The 20,315-nt window shown below is 43.3% G+C and overlaps 2 long non-coding RNA genes across 2 annotated transcripts; one reads left to right on the forward strand and one right to left on the reverse strand.

Annotated features, from left to right (window-relative positions):
- Window positions 1-111: 111 nt before the first annotated feature.
- Window positions 112-14,103, forward strand: LOC146205600 (uncharacterized). Its single transcript, XR_014704218.1, has 5 exons — window positions 112-138; window positions 1,622-1,712; window positions 6,651-6,884; window positions 9,253-9,449; window positions 14,032-14,103. It is a non-coding gene; the product is annotated as an uncharacterized LOC146205600 (long non-coding RNA).
- An 8-nt stretch (window positions 14,104-14,111) lies between these two features.
- LOC146205601 (uncharacterized) lies at window positions 14,112-20,229 on the reverse strand. The gene is made up of 3 exons (XR_014704231.1): window positions 20,111-20,229; window positions 16,238-16,327; window positions 14,112-14,558 (listed from the first exon to the last, which is right to left on the reverse strand). It is a non-coding gene; the product is annotated as an uncharacterized LOC146205601 (long non-coding RNA).
- Between the last annotated feature and the right edge of the window lie 86 nt (window positions 20,230-20,315).

Here is a 20,315-nt window from a genome sequence, read left to right on the forward strand (position 1 = left end):
CGGTGACCATAAAGCTGCCATCATGGCCGACAAGGAAGAGCTCGAGTCAGACCTTGCTGCTTCTACCGAGGCAACAGGCTGAATTGGACATCGTGAAACTCGAGAAGCCATAGAAGAACAGCGAGCCACACTGTGCAGGTATGGGGGAATTGAACGTTTACTTCTGTGTGGTTTAAGTCAAATAGGAATGCTACATGCATTTTTCAGTCCAAAGCTTTAGAGGAGTTGCAAGGAGGAAGGAGAAGTGTAGAGAGAGCACATATGCGACAGATGACAACCAGTACCAGTGGAGAAAGAATGCACGAGGTAGAGAAAGAGCAGTAGGGAAAAAGAAAGGAAAAGTGGAAAGGAGAAAACGTGCACTGGAGTATAAGAGTAGAAAGTGTGTCAGGCTAGAAAAAAATGAGCTGGAGTTAACTCTGCTTAAACTGGTTAAGACATGCGAAAGCACCGTTTGGTGTGGTTTCGCTTGGTGGTTTAGCATTAGGACACTGGCACAGCGATGTCGGTGCTTGTAGAAGTCCACAGGTGGTGAAAATTATTCCACAGCCCTCCATTATAGTACGCCTTTTTTCTCCTTCTTTCCTTCCCATATGTGCGCTTAGGTCAAGGCAAAAAGTGTGAAAGATACTGTGCGTTTTCCTTTCCCATATACCAATTTCAAAGTTAAGCAGATTTTGCTAGGCGTTCATGTACTGTGCGATATCGGTGCATGCTAAAGATCCCCTAGTGTCGAAATTTCCACGGCCCTCTAATACAGCATCTCTCATAGCCTGGAAAAGTGCAGTAGCTGCCTCACTGTCTGGTGGACACCTACAAGAAGTGGGCATACGAACTTTAGACGACTTTGCTAGACTGTGAACCTCGATTAGTGCTTTCACACTAAAATGGCAGCCCGCGCTGGTGGAGAGTAGCATAGCTTTCACCTTCAGTGTGGCGAAAGTGGAAACTGAAGCACTGTGCAAGGAGGTGTAGTAGGAGTAAAAACGAGCAATGGCTATGTTTTCAAAGACTAGCTTAGGTTGCATGAGACATGCAAACACAGTCATTTTAGCTACTTATTTGTTACTCTGGCATTTATGGCAGGCTGACACAAGGGTTTTCTTGAAATAAAATGAAAGAGCAGTGACTACATTGCAAGTTTTTGCAAGCTTTATGTGACCTAAACTTAATTTTCACGTAACAGGCTGCCATTGAGCTGGTTAAGCTATAGCCAAAACAACATGAGAAGTGTAGTGATAAATTATTTACCATGCCTAGCCAATTTCCTGTGTTGAGCCATGTATACTGATGCCTTAAGCAGCATTTATTAGGAGAAAAGATGTAACCAATTATTTGGTCCCAGGATGCAAAGTTTTTTAATGCATAGATTGTTTTGGCCCATGTGGACTTTCCTGGTGCCATTGGTAGCTGTTAAATAGCAGTGACTTTGCTAGAAAAACTGTATTTGCCACGTTATTGCCGTATAATCTTACTCTTGTGGCTCCCTTGAACGTAGGCATTTGTTGGACGCAATGCCGACTGATCGACCTCTGTAATGCACACTTATGCCGTAGTGACCATGCCTGCAAGTGTGACTCGCCCCTACAAACGTTTGGTGCCATTCACTTTTCCTTCTCAGGTGGCTCGGTGCTAGCAACATGAAGACCCCAGAATAGAATATCAGTTACTTGGAACTTTTGTACTGATATCTTGATCATTCCCATACAAGGGTGTGTGTACATTGCCTGAGTCACTGTGCTCGATGCACTAGTTAGCTGATGTGCTTCCAAAAGAATTAAAATTGTTAATAACAGGGCTGTCATTCTGTCATTCCACCTGATGTCTACAACATCATTAATTGCCTCTTTCTCTCTGTTTTATTAACACTGTGCCACAAAAAATACTGAAGTCTGAATTTTTATTAAATGTAGAAAACCAAGGGGACATATATTTTTGAACCTTAATGAGCTTTCAGTACAATGATCTCATATATACTCGCCTTGTAGAAGCGTTCACTAATATTGCCGTACATGCAAAACATTTAACAGGTGTGCCAGTTCAGTGTAACCACGATTTTAAAAGTAAATGGTAGAGCTAAACTCTGTGTTCTACCATTCTCTTATGCTGCCTTGCCAGGCAATGGGGCGCGACCCGTTCAGCGTTGACGGTATGGTTCAAAGAAGTCGTTCCAGGAACCCACTGCCCGAGGAGCAATGGCCGGGGACAGTGGAATGCCTAATTGTATTCAGAAAGCATATTGGCCCCTCACTCTCTCACTGGGAAAGAAAAACTACTAAACGCTTGTAATGCGACCTCTGGCTCACGATCTTGCAGTCAGGTGACACTGGAACGGATTGTTGGCAAAATGAAAAGCAATAAACTTGCTCTGCAGGGCCGCATGATTTGTTTTAAACTGCTCCCGCACTGCATGCGCCTTGCTTGAGTGGTGGTGCGATCCCACGCTAGCCCTGGAAGGACTTCAGCTTCACTGGTTGTCCCAGGGGACCCTGCTAAACCTTATGAGATGCCGCCCCACGCTGCAAAAGGCAAGCGTCCTAGCGTAGTGAATCTGACGACTGTTGAGAGTAATGTGACCTAAACTGCAGTATTCATTATTTTGTGCTCCCCAAAGTTAATTAGAAAGCCCTAATTTTAGTTAACTGAATCCTTCAGGAAAAAAAGTTGTGCAGAAGCTTTTTTTATTGCTCGTTTCATTTTAAACCAGTCATGGGGCTGGACTTGAACAGCGGTTGCTGCGCACGCTTTGTACGACCTGCGCTCTCGGGATGTTTTCTGTCTGCTGCTGGACGGAATGGCTGCTGGCGCGCAAAGCACCTTGACACTTGTGCTCTGGGATTTCATTTTGGTGCGCTACAGACTGGCTTAAAATATACAGGTTGTTCAAGCCTGTGGCTGCAAGCTTGCACATACGTTAAGCGTACGTTACTCATTTGTAAACCATGTGTGCGGATGGTACTGAACGCTGTCATCTGCCCCAAGATGAAGCATACGCCTTGGGAAAGAAAGGTTATAATGTGCCTCTGCACCGAAAGAGTATCGAGAGTAGATAAGCCGCGTAACAGAGCCTATAGTGGGTCATTCACCAACCTGACTCTGTCAAGTCACGGGGAGATGCTCGGGATGGAAGACACGTACACAAGCGTCCAGAAAATCATTCGAACGTGAAACGATGCTGCCGCTCGGCATGTTGCAAGATAGTGCACACAGGCGAAACTGATACTCTGCCTCAGTCATGCTCTGATTGAAACTGGCTGGCAGAATGCGATGCATTGCATCGAACAATGAAATTGACAAAAACAGCAGACAACACGCTCGCTTATATGCATCATAACACGGCTCATGTTAACCTTACGCTTTGATGCTGCTAATTCACTGTTTGCAACGTACAGAAAATACGACAGAGAATTGGTGTTTGAGATTGCACTTTAAAACAAGTCATACACATTTAGAAATAACAAAAACATATGCTGATGCCTGATCATAGTCTTAACAACGTTGAGATTATACGTTAAGTGAGAACTACATGTAGTTAACTAGGGATGTCAGTGACTCAATTTCCGCTGCTGAGGGAAGTCATGTTAAGTCACTGGTGACTCATATTATTCAGATATCAAAAACATTATTATGTTAATCTTTGGCTGTGCCGGAAGAATTAGCTCGCATATAAATTACTTATTGGGGCATGCATCATTAATATCGTGGGCTGTCTGCAGGCTATAATATTAACACAAGAAGTCTGCATGTACGCTGCAGCTAGAGAGGAAGCCAAAGCTTTCACCTGTTGAGTCTGTAGCTACTGATGATCACGTTCACTACAGCTTGCTTTTAAAGCTTTTTCATTTTGGCATAAGCCCACATTCGCATTCAGTTTACTTTCTGTGAAGAATAAGCATGCGAAATAAATTAAAGTACCACTTCTCCATTTATGGCCTCAATGTATATTGTACACTCTGCATAGTTTTATGAAACGGGAGGGTGATTTTCTTCTTTGTAGTTTTTAACCGCCAGCTCTATAAAGAAAATATGTTATATGTTTGAACTTCTTGAAGTAGGTGAACCCTCTACATTGTTTTGTCTTTATTTTGTCGCCCTGTATCCTATAAATGAGCACTTTAAGAGACGAAACCAGGCGCGCACCAGCCGCCGCCGTAGAAATGAACAGCTGAAATGGGGTAGGCCCGCCTTGCGCCTAGTGGCGACACAGGACACAAGTCACTTAGAAGAGCTCCCATTGTATCCGTGGCCAAGCCCTTTAGCCCGTTATACCGAGTGGCACGAGCAGAGGCACAATATTTTGTTTTTTTGGGCAGCCTCACCATAATATATGTATCCGTGGCCAGTGTGCAGGCTGCACGAAAGCTCGCGCCGCTGCCACTGCTCCAGTCTGGTAGTGGGCCAGTAAAGAGCACTTGAACAATACCTTGGTGGAAACATTTCATTCAGCTGTTTTTCAAGGTGGCTCGCAACTTTATCATTTGCTGTTTTTTATAAAATGAATAACTAAGAAAATTGCTAATTGTGCTTTAGTAATTTACCTCAGAGTAAAAGAATGCTGCAGACTAGCCAGGTGACCCTCAGCAGCCTGCTATTGGCTTCAGTGGGCTGGGATGGCCACTTTTTTAAAGAGCTTAATTAAATGAAGGTGGCACCCTTCATGAAATGCCTGTTGACATTCTTGCTTGGCCATGTTGTCTCATACTAGATTGACCCTGCCAGGGTGGCACAGTGGTTAGGGCGCTAAGTTACCGATTCCAACGATGAGGGATCAAATCCCGCGTCTCCTCGGCCGCTTTTCGGTGGAGGCAAAAAGCCAGGCGCCCATGTGCTATGCTATGTCAGTGCACGTTTAAGAGCCTTAGGTGGTCAAAAATGCCGGGAGTCCTCAGCTACAGTGTCTCTCATAGCCCGAATCACTTTGAGACGTTAAACCCTACCAACCAACCAACCAATCAGATAAGATGGGCCGAGGTTAGAAAAAACAAGGAAACTCTTAGCGTTCTTCCAGCTTGAAAACAAATGAATCTTGTTGAGATTTATGTAAATTATCGGTCATTCCACCTGTTTGAATAATTAATTAGAAATAAAAAAGTTTTTAAATATGGCTTTAAACACTCTGACGCAAATAGGAAAATGGTTGAATAATAATAATAATAATAATAATAATAATAATAATAATAATAATAATAATAATAATAATAACTGGTTCACAGGAAAAGAAATGCGCAGTACCTGTCACACTTGTTCTGTGGGCACCTGACCCGCGCCGTATGTGATGGGAAGAAGGTGGGAGTGAAAGTGGAAAAAGATAAAGAAGCTGTATTGGGGCGCTACGAAGTAATTTCGACCACCTGGGGATCTTTAGCGTGCACTGACACAGCACAGCACACGGACTCCTCTGGCGAGTTGGTAATGGTTCATTTTAAACCAGCCAAAAGACGAGACACAGGAAAGAAGAGAACAAGACAAGGCTGGACTAACAACTGAATGTTTATTGAAGGAAAGAAGACAACGAAGACTCGTTCTCAAATGCGTTCGCAGAACCCAACCGATGAAATGGCAGGAAAAGGAGAAGAAGAATATGATGCTTGGGTTCGGTCCAGAGTTTCGATGGTTGAACGCCATGATAGTGGCCTGACCAAGGTGATTCCGACAAGGTAGCCTAGCGTAGCACCTTTTCTTGAGCAGCAATGAAAGCTAGCAAAGCTTGCTAGGGTGCACCGAAATCTTGTTTTCCATGTTGCTCATGGCAGAGCTTTGCATTGCTGCTGATGGTGCTCTTTTCGGGCACATTAGGGGCAACCACTAGTGCTTATCGTAGAACCAGCAGCAGTGGACATTTTGCTGCATGGAGCATGCTGTTACATGCTTTAATTTTTGCTGAATAAAAAGTGCTAAGAACCTAGGTCAGACTATTTTCATGACACTCAAAAACTTTGCTATTCATAGTTAAGCGTTTAAGGCTATATCTAAAATTTTTAATACTTAGTGTCACCAATTTACTCAACTGAGCAGAATGGAAAAAATACCAATCGATACTTTACATGACACCTTGACAAGATTGACTTCCATTCAGCTTGGAAGAGGGCTTTCATTTAAAAATCAATCTTGTTTCGTTTAACTGGGATGTCTTGAATAAGTGGAGTGAGAGTATTTATCCTAGTAATGGACAGAAGCATTTATATTAGTGACAGAAAACGTTGGGATAAGTCATTTGCAGGTTTTTCTCTTTGAATATGCAAACTCCTTAGATTAGCATCTGGATGCTATTTTATTTAGCCCTCATACATTCGGAGCAAGTTGTATGAAATGGGGCCTTTGGTAATTGGGTAATGTATTGCAGGTATTGAGGCTTCCTAATTTTAAGCAAATGTTGCTGTTTTGTTACAACTGTCTTCACTGCAACAAAGTTCTTTTGTACTTGTCAGGGATATTTGGTATATGTGAGCGAGTGCAGTGTAGTTAAAACATTCTTTTCACAGCTTCATGTTGCAGTTGCATTGGTTTATTTGATTTGAGTCTTATTTCATCTAATGCAGGCTTGGCTGACGCTTGAGCCTCATGTGGTTCACTTCTTTCTTGTCCGCACAAGTGTATTCATATTATTCTGGGAAAGTAACCTGGTAGCATGTGATTCATTCTGATTCCAGAGATCCAATTGCTCGAAAGGAGAGCATCGCAGCCCACACAGAAACATTGACTGGCCTTACGTCATCTGTTGAGGACTTGCAAATCAAGCTGTCTGGAGTAGAGGAAAAGCTCAATTCAGTGCCCAAAATGAGCGACGCCTACAATAAAATTCTTGAAGCTACAGACAAGTTTGAAGCCGCGATTACTGAGCTATCTAAACTGCAGGAGATCAAAGAAGCCCAAGAAAAGAAACGGTGAGTGTATACGTTTCTGATTATTAGGAATAGTTTATTTTCATTAACCTTTTTTGTAGTTTGCCTTAAATGGGCTTGCAAAGCCTTGTTTTTGTAGATATGTGGTGTGATAATGCAGCAAATTGATGAAAAGCACTCACCTTCAGCATGCCTGGTGAGAACAGTGCTCTCCAGTGCTTTCCATCTTAATAATTGGCTGTCTTTTGTGACCATAAGTTTAGTGCAAAAGCGAATTGACAGGACATGAACATAAATGTGGGTCGAGGTGCTTCATACCGTACTTCCCTGCTGGAGTGGAAGCGGTTAAGGCTCTTGACCGGTGAGCCCGAGGACGTAGGTTTGATGTTGGCCGCAGCAACTGCATTCTGACGTTGCTTGTGTACTGCGCGATGTCAGTGCTGGTTAGGGAAGCCCATATGATCACATTATTCGTAGGGTTGTTTTCGGGTAAAGCCCGATTTTACCCGATTTTTGCACCAACTGTGCCCACGGAATTGCTGTGCCTCCAGTTGGTGCGCAACCGAGAAGCGGCCGACAGACAGACAATCGTTGATTGCAGGCCTTGTGGCGCCATCTAACGTCGGAGTCCCGAACACAGCGCCGGTAGCTTGGGCACGCGCGGCGGCGATATTTACACATCGTGCATTCGCAGCACTGCTGACTAGCGTTCAAGATGGGAAGAAAACGAAAGACATTGGATGATTGGTGCAAAGAACACGAGGATTTGCAGACTACAACAAAAGACTCTGAAGACAGCCGCGTGCTGGTGTGCAAGTACTGCAACACCGAGATGGTCACTGATCCAGCGAAGAAGCCCTACGACCGAATTCGCGAGCATCTCGCGTCATCGCGTCATAAGAAGTTGAAGATGGCGGTCCAAGAAGCTGAAAAGGCGGGAACATCTCAGCCAACACTCTTCGATGTTTCCTGTAGGCAGCGTGCGAAAGAAAATGAAGCGGATGGCGTGATTCACGACTTCGTTCGTGCCCTGGCGTACAGTGGAATCGGCATGCATCAGGCGGACGGACCTCTGGGGGATTTCGTACGCAGATACTGCAAGGCCGCTAAAACTATGCCGACTGGACAGTGACTTCGGATTAAATACCTGAAAGAAGCTTTTGACAAGGACATGGCGAAAATCCGTAATGATATGCAAGCCGTTAAAGTGAGTGTTATCGTTGACGAATCCCCTGACATAACCGGAGTACCTACCATTAACACTGATGTGCTATTATAGTCAAAAAGCAAAAAAGAAGCAGGTTTGTTTAGTCGACGTCGACAGAGTTTATGCTTCGAACAGCTACACAGTGGCCCGGGTAGTCAACAAGGCTCTCCTTACTGTGGGCAAGACGTGGAAGGATGTTATAGCCGTAGCCACAGATTCCGCGGAGTACATGCGAAAAATGGTACATGAGATCTGCAAAGCTGAAGCGATCCACATCTTGCATGTAAAGGACTTAGTCCATTTGATCCATGTGAACGTTGACCATGCGATTTCGTCACCTTGCGTGTCTGATGTTCGATCCGCAGTGATCACGTTTGGAGCATTATTTAAGCACGCTAACAAGCTGCACCAAAAGTACATCGAAATATGTGCCTCTAATAGTCTGTTTGGCGCTGATGCAAAGAAGCCTCCTTCTGTAGTTCCGAACAGATGGTAAAGCTTCTACAAAGCGCTTGTTGTCGTCATGGAAATGTGGAGCTCATTAACAGAACTTGTTGAATGCTCACATAATAGCACCAAAGCGGAAGGTATTCGAGCGATACTTTCTGAAAAAGAGGTTTCTGAAAAAAGGCAGTCTTAATGAGAGATGCACTCGAGCCTTTGCAATATTTTCTTGAAAGCAGCCCAAAATCTAGCCCTAATTGTTAGCCATCGGTTAGAGCAAATCGAATAAATTATTACTTTGCAAATTTAACCCAATAAAACCCGAATTGCGGAATTTTCCCACGAAAAACCCGATTTCTCCCCTATTATCAAGCCGAAAAATAACGCCCGATTTTTACCCCCCGAATTTGAAAAAATATAAAACCTGAAAACGACTAACCCTAATTATTCGGGGCCCTCCACCCCTCTCAAAGGTGATGTCTTTTTGTGTTCCTTTGAAGTTCCTTGCTTTTAATCATTACTGTAATTTTCTCTTTATAACCAGTAGTTTGTAACCTGTGCGCACTAAGAATGTTTTCCACTACTACTGTTGCCTGCATCGCCCTGCCGAACACGCATAGCTGATAAGTGCTCGTCAGGCCGCATGATGTGGCTTTTCACTCCCATTCGTTCCTCGAGCATATATCGCCTGCTTAGAAATATAGAAAGACTAAACCTTATAAACCATACCAACCATGCTGTACTGCTCTGCACATGCAGGGCTGAAGCGGAGCACGCAAAACACACGCTGCAAAAAAAGCTGGAGCTCATGGCCCGAGAGGAAGAACATCTTCAGCACCTTATGTCAGTAGGAGATGCAGACTTTGTCTCGTGAGCAGCTCAACAAGGAAGCACAGGCCCAGTTAAAGGAGCTTGCAGAGGTTTACAAGGCTAGTTTAGCCTGAGAAAATGCAAAGGTACCGTCTACATTGTTTTTGCTATTGTTTCTTGCAGTTTAGTTTTGCATGTGCGGCAGGGATTCTCATCTTGCATCCTCCTGCAGGACAAAATGCCAACCTTTGGGTCACCTTCGTGATGTGTATTTTTGTTTTTTGGTTCACAGATGTGTGTGCATGTTTAATTGTCAGGCACTGAGCATATGTCATGGCATATGTCCTTATCGAGTCTTCTCAAGCTGTGAAAAAGTGCCAGCATATCATTGATTTTTGTTTTTAATTAACTTGGCAAATTGTATTCACTCGTGATGTACATGTAGTATTCTTCTGGGTTCAAAAAGGGTTTAGTGTAGAGAGCAGAAGTTCATATGGCTTTGAGGCTTCTTCTAAGATGCCATGTGTCTAAAGTATTACTGTCTATACTTTGACTGAGGAAGAGCAAAAAGTCTGTTTTTCTAGCTTTTTGCGTTTTGCTCAAATAGTATTATATCATCGCATCTCTTGTAGCCAATTTATTGCTTTGAGACATCAAGTTCCACAGTTCAGAATTTACATTCGTTGAAAGTTTGAAGACTTTTGCAAATTAATTTATGTGTAGCTTAACTGAATGAAATTTTAAAGCTTAGGAAATTGCAATGGGGTCATAGCATAATCCAGTTACACCTTGTGAGTGCGGGCTTTGTTTCTTTTTTTCTTTGTGGAGATAAACATTTTATTTCTGTCTTTATCTTGATCATAGAAGCCATTCATGAAAACATCACCTTTAATTATACGCAAACTTGTGCATGTGTTGTGAAACCAACCTCGTAATTTGAGTCGCATGGCACAGTGAAACTCCCCTATGCTTGAGTTAGGGTGCCATGATGTGCCTGTCTGTGTCGTCATTCTGGCTGGTGGCAGCATCACGGGACTGCCGTTCTAACAATAGCGTTAAAGGCCCGATTCTTCATAAAATCCAACATCGACACGGGCGTTATGAGCGAAATATTTTGTAGCCGATTGCAGTTAGCATGGGACATAAGCATGTGCTGACTGGATGTCGGCTTGTGTGATGTCTCTAGACCACTGACATAGCCAGTAGACAGACACTACCCATTCAGGCTTTGCTTTTCAGAAGAAAGAGTGAGATAGGTGTCCACACAAGTCCGTTCATACGGCTTACCTATGTAGGGTGGTCTTTCACATAATGGAGTGTCTTACAACCTAAACTGCTACATGTTGCGTGGTTGACTGTGCACCTCTGACGTGCGCGCAATGGAAAGTGTCACGAAGCACAAATGGGCTCATTCAACACTACCTTAATAGGCTGACTACGTTTCAGTTTCGCTTCTGCGGGCTTCGCGCCAGTCAGCAGCAGTGGCGCTCATTGGCTACGCACCAGCCAGCTAACTGATCCCAGTTGCACGGAGTTTCAGATAGTGGATTTTTTACGCGCTTTCAATGCGGTTCTTTGCTGCTCCCAAAGCGTGCTCTTATCAAGTGCCATGCAACGGGTCGTGCAGCGAGACCTCACACGTGCTGTGCCGCAGGCTGCTTGTGAAACGGCACTCCATTTCTTTCTTTATTGCACACCTGCTACCACCCTGAAGAATGAGCGCCAGAGAGGAGTAAGTGAAAGCCGTTGGCACTCTGCCAAGTTCGCCCCCCCCCCCTTCCCCCCCCCCCCCCCCCCCCAAACCGGTACAGCTAACATCAAAAGACACCCACACTGTGATGTTGCCAAGAAATAGGCTGAGTGCTGCTACGGCACGAAACAGAGGGACCCGATAAAGACCGACACTTTTTTCTTAATTCTCAGCGGGAAAAGTGGGCGTTGAGTTCATTATGCGTTTGGGTTCATTACGCCAGTGAATACGGTAAATTTACCCCAATGCAAATGGTTCTTGTCAGGTTTTTCGAGGCATTTCGATAATTCGAACTTCTTTTCTGGTCCCATAAAGTTCAAATTACCTAGCTTTTACTGAACTGTAGGCAGCCAGGGTCTGCAAATAGCGCTGTTTTTTGTCTCTGTAGAATTCCACTTGTCAAGTGGGTTCTTCTTGCTTCAGTTTGTGGAGCACACAAACTTTATCTCTCTTTGAAAAGGACTTGTCTTTTTCAAAGCTCGACTCGGGTCCAGGCTGAGGACTGAAACATAGGCGCAGCACATATACACGAAAGGTTTGAATGGATGGCATTGCGAATACCACCTATTGAGCTGTTGACATTGCACCTCTTTACCCTGCCACTAGTACCCATGACTTGAACTGTTTCCATCCAATTTTACGCTTCAACAGATGATGGGGCAGTGGAAGCTCACCTTGAACTTTGTGCACAAGAAGCACATATAGAATTACACTTGAGCCAAGTCAGTCATAGTCTTCGCTTGGCTTAATTTTTTACTGTACAGTTTTATGCTAAAGATAAGAAAGCAACAAATCCACAGTATTTATTGAACAAGTAAACAGTGTTGTACCATTGGCGACAGGAGGAGGAATGCAGACAACTGTTTTGGGCAGGTGATGCTGCAACATATGTTGTCAACATATGGATATCCAAGTAATAGCATCAAGTATAAGCTATCGTTGGATAGCTTGTATTGAATACATTTGCAGTACACTAATTTCAGGTCCTAATTACCATTAATTGTGATTAAGAATTGAACTTTACAACGTTGTCATATGTTGTTGCAAAGGTCTCAACGAGTAGTGTCCATAGAAAAAGTGCTAATCCACGCAAAACCATGCAAATTTGAACTATTGGTCATTTAACTTGGTTCAACCATGGTTAAATCTTAAGCTAATAAAAAAACAAACAAACTGGGTTGTTTTTTGGCCACCTTAAAGGTACTTATCGCATGATCTGGAAACAGGGTGCCAGTCTTTCTCATCTCCTCTACTCTGCAGACAGTAGTAGCAGCTGGAGACAGGCTGCTACCTAAATCAGGTCACTCCGGCCACATAGCGCAACTTAATGGAGAGGCAACGAGTGCACTAGTCATTGTGGATGACAGGTGACAGCTGCAGCTAAGGGGTTGATTACTGTTTTGCATCAGTAACTGCACTGCAGACATGCTTGGTCATTCTAGGTGTTTTCACATGTAGGTTAAGTGCCGAGGACAATATATGGATCTGATTTGTGCCAATACATTGCAGCTGCTTAGTTGTAGTTTTCCCCAGCCACCTAAACATACCGATCCCTGTTGATAGTGCAGGAAAGGCAGCGGAGCTACAAATGCTACAACTGATAACCCAACTCGCCGTGATTAAAGCGCTTAAGTTTAAATTTTAAATTCTGCAAAATTCCAGAGATTGAGAACCACAGATCCATGAAATTTTGTGAGAGACCTGAAATTGCTTTTGGAATGCATCTCGCTTTATATTCTGATCTGTTATTGTGAATTCTTTTCCTTCTTTATCAATCTCTTCAGTGTGGCTAAACAAGTGACCTTTGCCACTATGCTTAGGAGCCACTAGGAGTGGCCAGCTTTCTAATTATCATATGTTTGTAATTTTTGGCACCTGCCAATTCTTAGCACCCTCCCCCCCCCCCCCCCCCCTTTTCCCGTCGCCCCAACCTTCGTGAAAGAAAATTAAAACAAGGTTTTGCATGCGAATCTCGGCTCCTGCCTTTTGCGAGGAAGAACACATAGAGCCGGAGCCGTCAGCAGTCCCGAGATGCTGCAGTGTCCACAGTGCGATCTCTGGCTTCTTATATCGATGCATTCTGGCCCTACACAACAGCTGGCAGCACAGACCGCCAAAAAGACGGCCTGGAATCAACGGCCATTCGGCATTGCTCAGCATGTTTCGCAGGCCTGTCTAGATTTGTTTCGTGGCAGCTGTTTCATGGCCATAACAGAAGTTTGATGAGGGTGCCCCAGCTTGAAGTTAAAGCAAACTAATTGTGCTTGCCGGAGATGTTTATCAAGTTTGCTTGCCAAATAAAATTTTATGCCCATCTCGTCAAGATATTACCGCAAAATTGGTGGTGCTGACGACCAAAAGTTAATTCTATGTGTAATTTTAGCTGAAAGGTTTTGCTGGGAAAACCATTCTATGTCACGCATGTAATTGTGCAACACATTGGTTCATCTGCTTCAGCCACGGCTCAACGCAGCCACAATTGTAACGTAGTTGCGTCCTTCGCGTGATACATCGGCTTTTATTTGTTTTCTCTTGACGAAGCTCATCCGCAGCACGAAAAATTGATGAATGTCGCACGTATTTATGCACGGCCACAGGTCTATGCTGACCGTGCAGTCGCGCACATTGACTGCGCACATCGACTGCAAATGGGTTGGTGCTGCACATTTCCATTTTTTCAATGTCTGTCCACATCGCGCAGACTGTCCAGATAGTTGTGTCTCATGATGTTGATTTAATGTTCACTGCTTCAGTGCTGGCATGAAGTAGAGTAACAGAGAAAACAGATGAACACAAGTATAGTTGAACCGCCAACCACACTATTCAAAACTGGACACCAAGACGGCGTTTGTCGCACACTAAAGTCAACCTCGACGTCACGTTAATACCCCTTATTGAAAACGGGTAAAAATCCATAAATTGTTTTAAACAGCCAAATTAAAACTTCTAGCACATTGGCAATTTTCTTGTCTTTACAGGTTGCAGAAATAGAAGCAGCTACGCTACGCATTTATGAAGAAATTGACAAACTTCAGAAAGAACATGAGTAAAAAGCGGCATTGTCTGGAAGATGCTTGCTGAAGGAAATCCTGGTGATTGAGGTGCTCCTTGGCCCAGCATCCATACACTGTTGTTAATATTTTTTTTTTACTCACAACTGGTACTGACTGTTCTGTGCGACCTGCGAGCTAACCTTTAATAAAAATGTCATTCTAGCAATTTATTGTAGCAATTGTAGCAAGTGTTGTAGTCATGTGTTCTGTACTTTGTCGCTCTTTGTTTGGTTTGAATCGCTGTTTATAACGGTGGGTTCATTTGGTGGACATAAATCGCAGAGTTCTTGTTTCTGTTCATCCTGTGAATGCTTGCAACACATGAAGAGTCCCCGGAACTTGGTCGTTGTGGATTTGTCTGCACGACCTCATTCATTGTGTAAATCCAGCTTTAGGTGATGTAAATATTGTCCACAATTTCATTCTCTTCATCCATTTTTGGCCAAACAGGTCTGCAGTGTTATGCAAATAAAACAAAATCCAATTTTATGGTAAAGAAGCTTCATACTTTTCATAAATACTTAGGCATAATTGTTACACTCTTTCATGAACTTGAACAGTTCTCTATGTATTGTCCATGTGAGTAGCATTGTAAAATACAATGATCCTTTTCCTTTGCAAATATTCCTCCATATTAAGTTCAACCCAGTGTTAGCGGTGGAATTTTCAACCTTTCTCCTGTTAATAATGTGTATGGAAACAGACTGAATTTGTTTGAAGATATGGAATCAAATACCAACTAAAATAAAAGCAAAACATAATTTGGCAAACTGTGCGTGCGTGCGTGCGTGCGTGTGTGTGTGTGTGTGTGTGTGTGTGTGTGTGTGTGTGTGTGCGCGCGCGCGCATGCGCATACATATTTGGTAGCAGAAATCATTCATTGTAAACCTCGCAATTTAGCCTCCATCTTATGAAATGCTTTATTTCACCTCTCATATACAACGACCACATTTTTGATATTCCTTGCACCCAGTCCCAAGACTAACTAGTCTATTGGGTTCAACAACATTAGCCTAAGAAATGAAGGAATGAATTTTCAGAGTATTGTAGGCATTTGGATACTAAAATACTAGACTAAGCTTAATTGAGGCATGTCCTGTATTAAGGGGAATACGAGCTGTCGAAAAGCTATTATCTCAAACATAATGACTGGGTAAAATTTTGATAGTGGGTAAATGGTCTTATTTTAGTCTTGCCGAGCCTGAAAGTTTGTGTACAGTTCCATCATCTGCCAGGAGTTGACTGTAGGACGTCCCTTTGGTTTACTCTGTGTTTTGTGCCATTTGGTTCAGTTTACTGAGCCTTACATTAATCATATGGACCTTGCTGCTGTAAGAACGATTCACTGTCATCGTGTTTGTGAATGCAGTGAACTATGCATATTAGGTTGAGCTAAAAGTACTGCCATAGAAACTTTTCAGCACGCCAAACGGGCTTTAGTTGCAATGAGGGCACTGTTCAAGAATTTGCTGAGCCTGCTTATCCATAAGCCCCCATGTTTATATCAAGTTCTTGCCCAGGCGGCACAGCTATTACAATAAAAGTATGAGATAGACTGTGGCACGACTTTTAGCTCCAGCAGGACGTGGGTTCTGCAGTGGTCCTGGTTCCAGTGGCAGACTTGTGGCAGGCCTGGCTCAGCTTAGCTGAAACTCAGATAAATTAGAGCTAAGCCCATTGGCAGAATGGGACCTTGATTGCTCCTTGGACTGAAACCGGTCCTGGCGTGATATACAGTTTATATCTTATGTCAGCTATAATGGATGACTAATGCATATGCACGACTGCAAATTATTCAAGCAAAATAAAATCTTGACACAGATCATAAAGGAAGGCTGTAAATGAATATTTAACAGAAAAATATCATTGATAAGAAAGGTCTGCATTTTGTACAAGAACATGCCATATGAGCGCATGTATTAAAGGCCCACATAGTACTACATCAGGTCTAAGCTCGGTATCTAAATGAGAAAGCTAAGATGTCATCTTTTGTGGTCCTCTTTTGCTTTCTCAGCAGTACTGCACTCTGTGTAGGAAAAAGCATACAAGCGAAAACACAGATCAAGCTTGGAACCTAGCCAGGTAGCCAGGAATGGCGCTAAAATGTAGCGATACAAATACAAATACATACCTCTTGTGGCTCTTCATCACTAACGTGTGGATGCAGGCTCGAGCATTTTGGAGCAGCTTTGGGAGCAGTAGTGAAGCCATTTTAAGGCAGCTTTGGAGCATTTGAATTGCGTTTTGGAGCAAGTTTCCAAGGTCAAACGCCTTTGATAATTGAATTTTTTTTTTTTCTGAAATACAAAATCTCCAATCTGATTCCTTTTTATGCAAGTTTAATGCCTTTCCAACTTTGCACTCACCTCTGACATGACAAACGGCCAAAGCATGTAAAGATGTATAATATAACACAGGCCGACCTCAGCAAAAACTTTGAACAGACTAGCAGCAAACGTAACACTTGCTGGTGCGCTTCATACCTGAACATCTAGTCTGACCTAATGCATTTACCTATTTTGGCTTGATAGATTCAAATGTCCAGTCTACCACTTAGATTGGCTCTAGTAGCGATACTAACTTGGAATTCAGATTAATGGGCATGACATTTCTGCTCCCTATCTTGTGCATATCTATTTTATTTATTTAGAATATAGCTCAAAGTCCGCAGACATGGGGTATTACATGATCCCTTTTGATCCTATGCGTGGCCTCATAAATTCCTGAGCACATGGATATTTCGTCTGCCAAAAAGGCGCCTTCAGACCATAGTAGCGAACATTGACAAGCTTGGCGCCAGTGCCGCTTCAGTGCTTTTTGCCTACTGTGGGATCGCGGACAACTGCAGTACAACCTTGATCGTCTTGTCCGTTTGTAAATATGGTGGAGGTCTACAGGATTGGAAGCAGGCTCGGGCATTTTGGAGAAGCTTTGGGCTACAGACAGATGGCATAGGGTAGCCTTTCCATCCCACAGCTTTTTTAATTCACTGCCTCCTGCCAAAAGTTTGCCATTCTTTGCTTGAGCAATTCTTGGGCTCCATTTTAATATTTTGGCGCTAGGCCCCGTATACCTTTCCAACACTCTTGAGAAGCTTCCTAGTGAGTGACAGCTTTGGCATACAACCCATAACGCTTCAAGTATGGTTTTGTCTGCCGTAGGCCTGGCAAGCTTGCCAGACAAAGAAGCTCGATGGTGAAGTACCTGCTTGTTTCCACAGCAGAACCATTAGAATATAACACATGCAGTTTCTGCAGTCGGACAAGTTTTCTTCCTAACGGCTCACAATAGTTTGCACTACCTGCTTCGCTTGCTGATCTCTCTTCTCTGCGCTGGCGATTCAAAAGGCTGAGAGGAGGTGCTACGTCACATGCACAGTGCATTTTTTTTTTTCGCAATTATCTCCAACTGCCGGTGGTTCATACTAAATTTACTTGCGAACAAATATTTATTATACTCCATGCTTCCTTCTCTTACAAAAAGCTCATTTGTATTAAGACCAGTGCAAGATGCGTTATATCTTTGCCTCTGATGCAATGACATTGTTCCCGTGTTCTGCTAAAATTGATGGCAAAGCATCAAAACAACCAGTTTGGAGCACTTTTGGAGCAATATTGCATTTTAGAGCAGAATGGAGGAATTGGAGCAGCACTTCCACCCCTGCGTGACTAATGACATCTGAAAAGTAATGCACCTGTGGACAGAGTTTTTGAACTTAACCGATTCATGTTATATGGGATCAAGATAGTTGACGGCACACCAGACCAGGATGCGTCATGTTTTCTTTAATAATGGCACTCTTATTATTTTGTTAGTAGCTCTAGTGTTGATTTCAAAGTGTACATAAAAAAAAATAATTTTCGGTTGACTTTAAAAATTAGTCTCTGAAACATTTTTTTTAATATCCTATGCACCATTTTACAACCCCTGGAGAAACCGGTTTGACTGGGCAGTTAAGGGAGGAAGTCGTCAACACTTTCCTGTGCTACGAGAGCAGCCCAGCTCCCTATTATGGCAGCGCCCTTCACCCCTTTGTAAAATCGTGTATGCGGGTGTCCTGAGCTCCAACCCAAATAAGCTGACTGACTGTTATCTAACCAACTACTTAAGCTTGTGCGACCAGCTTTGTACCTGCAGTACAACTGTGGGCGGTGAACTGGATTAGGAAGTTGCTGAAAGGTGCGGTCTGACAGCCACACCATGAAAAGAGTTTTTACCACCACCATCCATCCAAATTACTAGAGAATGCAGATGACACAAAACCTTGCTTTAAGTTTTTGTCGTTGCTGCAAACAGCATGCCTCTTCTAAATGTGTGCTTAGAAAAATTTACACAATTCATGTTATCAGCGCACAGACAAAACTTTTCAGCTTTTAATTTTTGTGGCTGCCATGAACCTGTCCAGACTGAGAAGACAATTTCATATAAGAAATTTAAAATTAAAAAATCTGAAAAACAAAATGTCTTGGTCTGCACTGGGCTTTCAGGAGTGAAACGAATGAAACGGCGTCAAAACAAATAAAATAGTCGTAAAGAAATCTCCTTCACCATATGATCAACACCTTGAAAACCAGAATGGAGAAAAGCGCTCATCGTCTGAGCATTCTTCCGACATGCAAAGCCAACACAGGTCATGAAACAATTTTTTTTTTAATGCTTCTTTGTTGATTGCGGCACTGAAGTTTCCAGGCTGCATATAAAATGAGGTTATACAAGTGAATACAAATATTTCTAAATTTTTGCGATTTTGAAGTTAAATAGAATGATACAAGCCACAGATACCTTGTTTCATTGTAATCTGTGTAGTGTTTGTTTTTATAATTGTCTTCAATGTAGGCTAGAAGTATGTAATTTGTTTCACCTTTGTATGCCACACACTTCAGGCAGCCATAGAGCATTAGCAAACATTACAAGGCAAGGATGAATTGTGCATGCCTGGAAGGAAGACTTTGTACAGGCCGTGAGAGCTTGGAAATGCCTTCTCTCTGGACTGCTGCATTCTAGTGCGTACTACTCAGGTCCATACAATAGACCCTTTGCAAAACTCTGGAAGTCAGCTTCCCTGCACAGCAAAAACCCCTGCACCATGGCGGCCAAACCTGATTTCAGAGCCGAAGTTGGGTGCATTGCAGGAGACGTCTATGTGACAATAATGGCCACGTCCATTTCCTGCACACCTGTCTGTTTTTGCTGCCGCAATTATGGTATCAAGATGCCATCGGGGAAGCCAGTTCCTCGCAAGTGCCATTCAAATCGCCTCTCCCGCCCCTTTGCTTCCTCCTCGTTATCAAAAGCGAAGGAAGTTTCACCAGGTTCATACATGACATCAGGCTTGACACACAAGTATTCTGCGCTGCACCCAACTTCTGCCCCCAAAACAGGTTTGGCCGCCAAGGTGAAGGGGTTTTTATTGTGCAGAGAAGCTGAACCCCGAGTTTGTATATGCTGCCAAAAAGGTAGCATTATTATATACAGTAACTATAGCTCTGCTAACAGTATGGCTACATCCACGAGCTGTCTAGCACTCGACTCCACAAAAGGCGCAGCATGGTTCAATTTTTTCTGTCGACACTCGGCCTACGCCGCAAGGGAAGGGAGGAAGGTAGGAGTGAAAGTGGAATGAGAGGAGAAGCAGAAACAGTGTAGGGCCAGGCTACGGAGTAATTTCGACCACCTGGGGACATTTAAGTGCACTGACGCCGCACAGCACATGGGCGCATCTCCATTTCGCCTCCATCGAAACGCAGCTACGCAGCTACCATAACGCAGCTGCCAGCGTTCGGTTTCGAAGGTTTCGAACACGGGTACCACGGGGGAGACTGTAGCCTTCCTCCATGTCCGGCACAGTAATGGGACATTCTTATCAACTCGAGTTTTTGACAGCGGTCGAATCTGACGTGAACTATCAACTGAAGAGTCAGTTAACAAGACGCCATAAAACAAAGCAGCACAAAACAAAAATTCATACTCTTCACCAAGGTTACAGTGCTCTAGAATACCATACCTTGGAATACCAAGGTAGACCAGGTAGACCAGTAGACTTCTCACTAGAGCTCGGTCTAGACTCGGAGCAGCAAACGCTGCTCCGTATTTGGAGATTTTCCTTTGTATTTGTAATAAAATGTGTGAGTATCACGTTATGCTTTTTTTTTTTTTTTTCATGTTCAATCAGTGCAGAGATACATACCAAGGAGATACTGGAGATACTA

The sequence above is a fragment of the Amblyomma maculatum genome, chromosome 1, assembly GCF_055883805.1.
Source record: "Amblyomma maculatum isolate TAMU_Amacu chromosome 1, ASM5588380v1, whole genome shotgun sequence".
Taxonomy (NCBI): Eukaryota; Metazoa; Arthropoda; class Arachnida; order Ixodida; family Ixodidae; genus Amblyomma; species Amblyomma maculatum.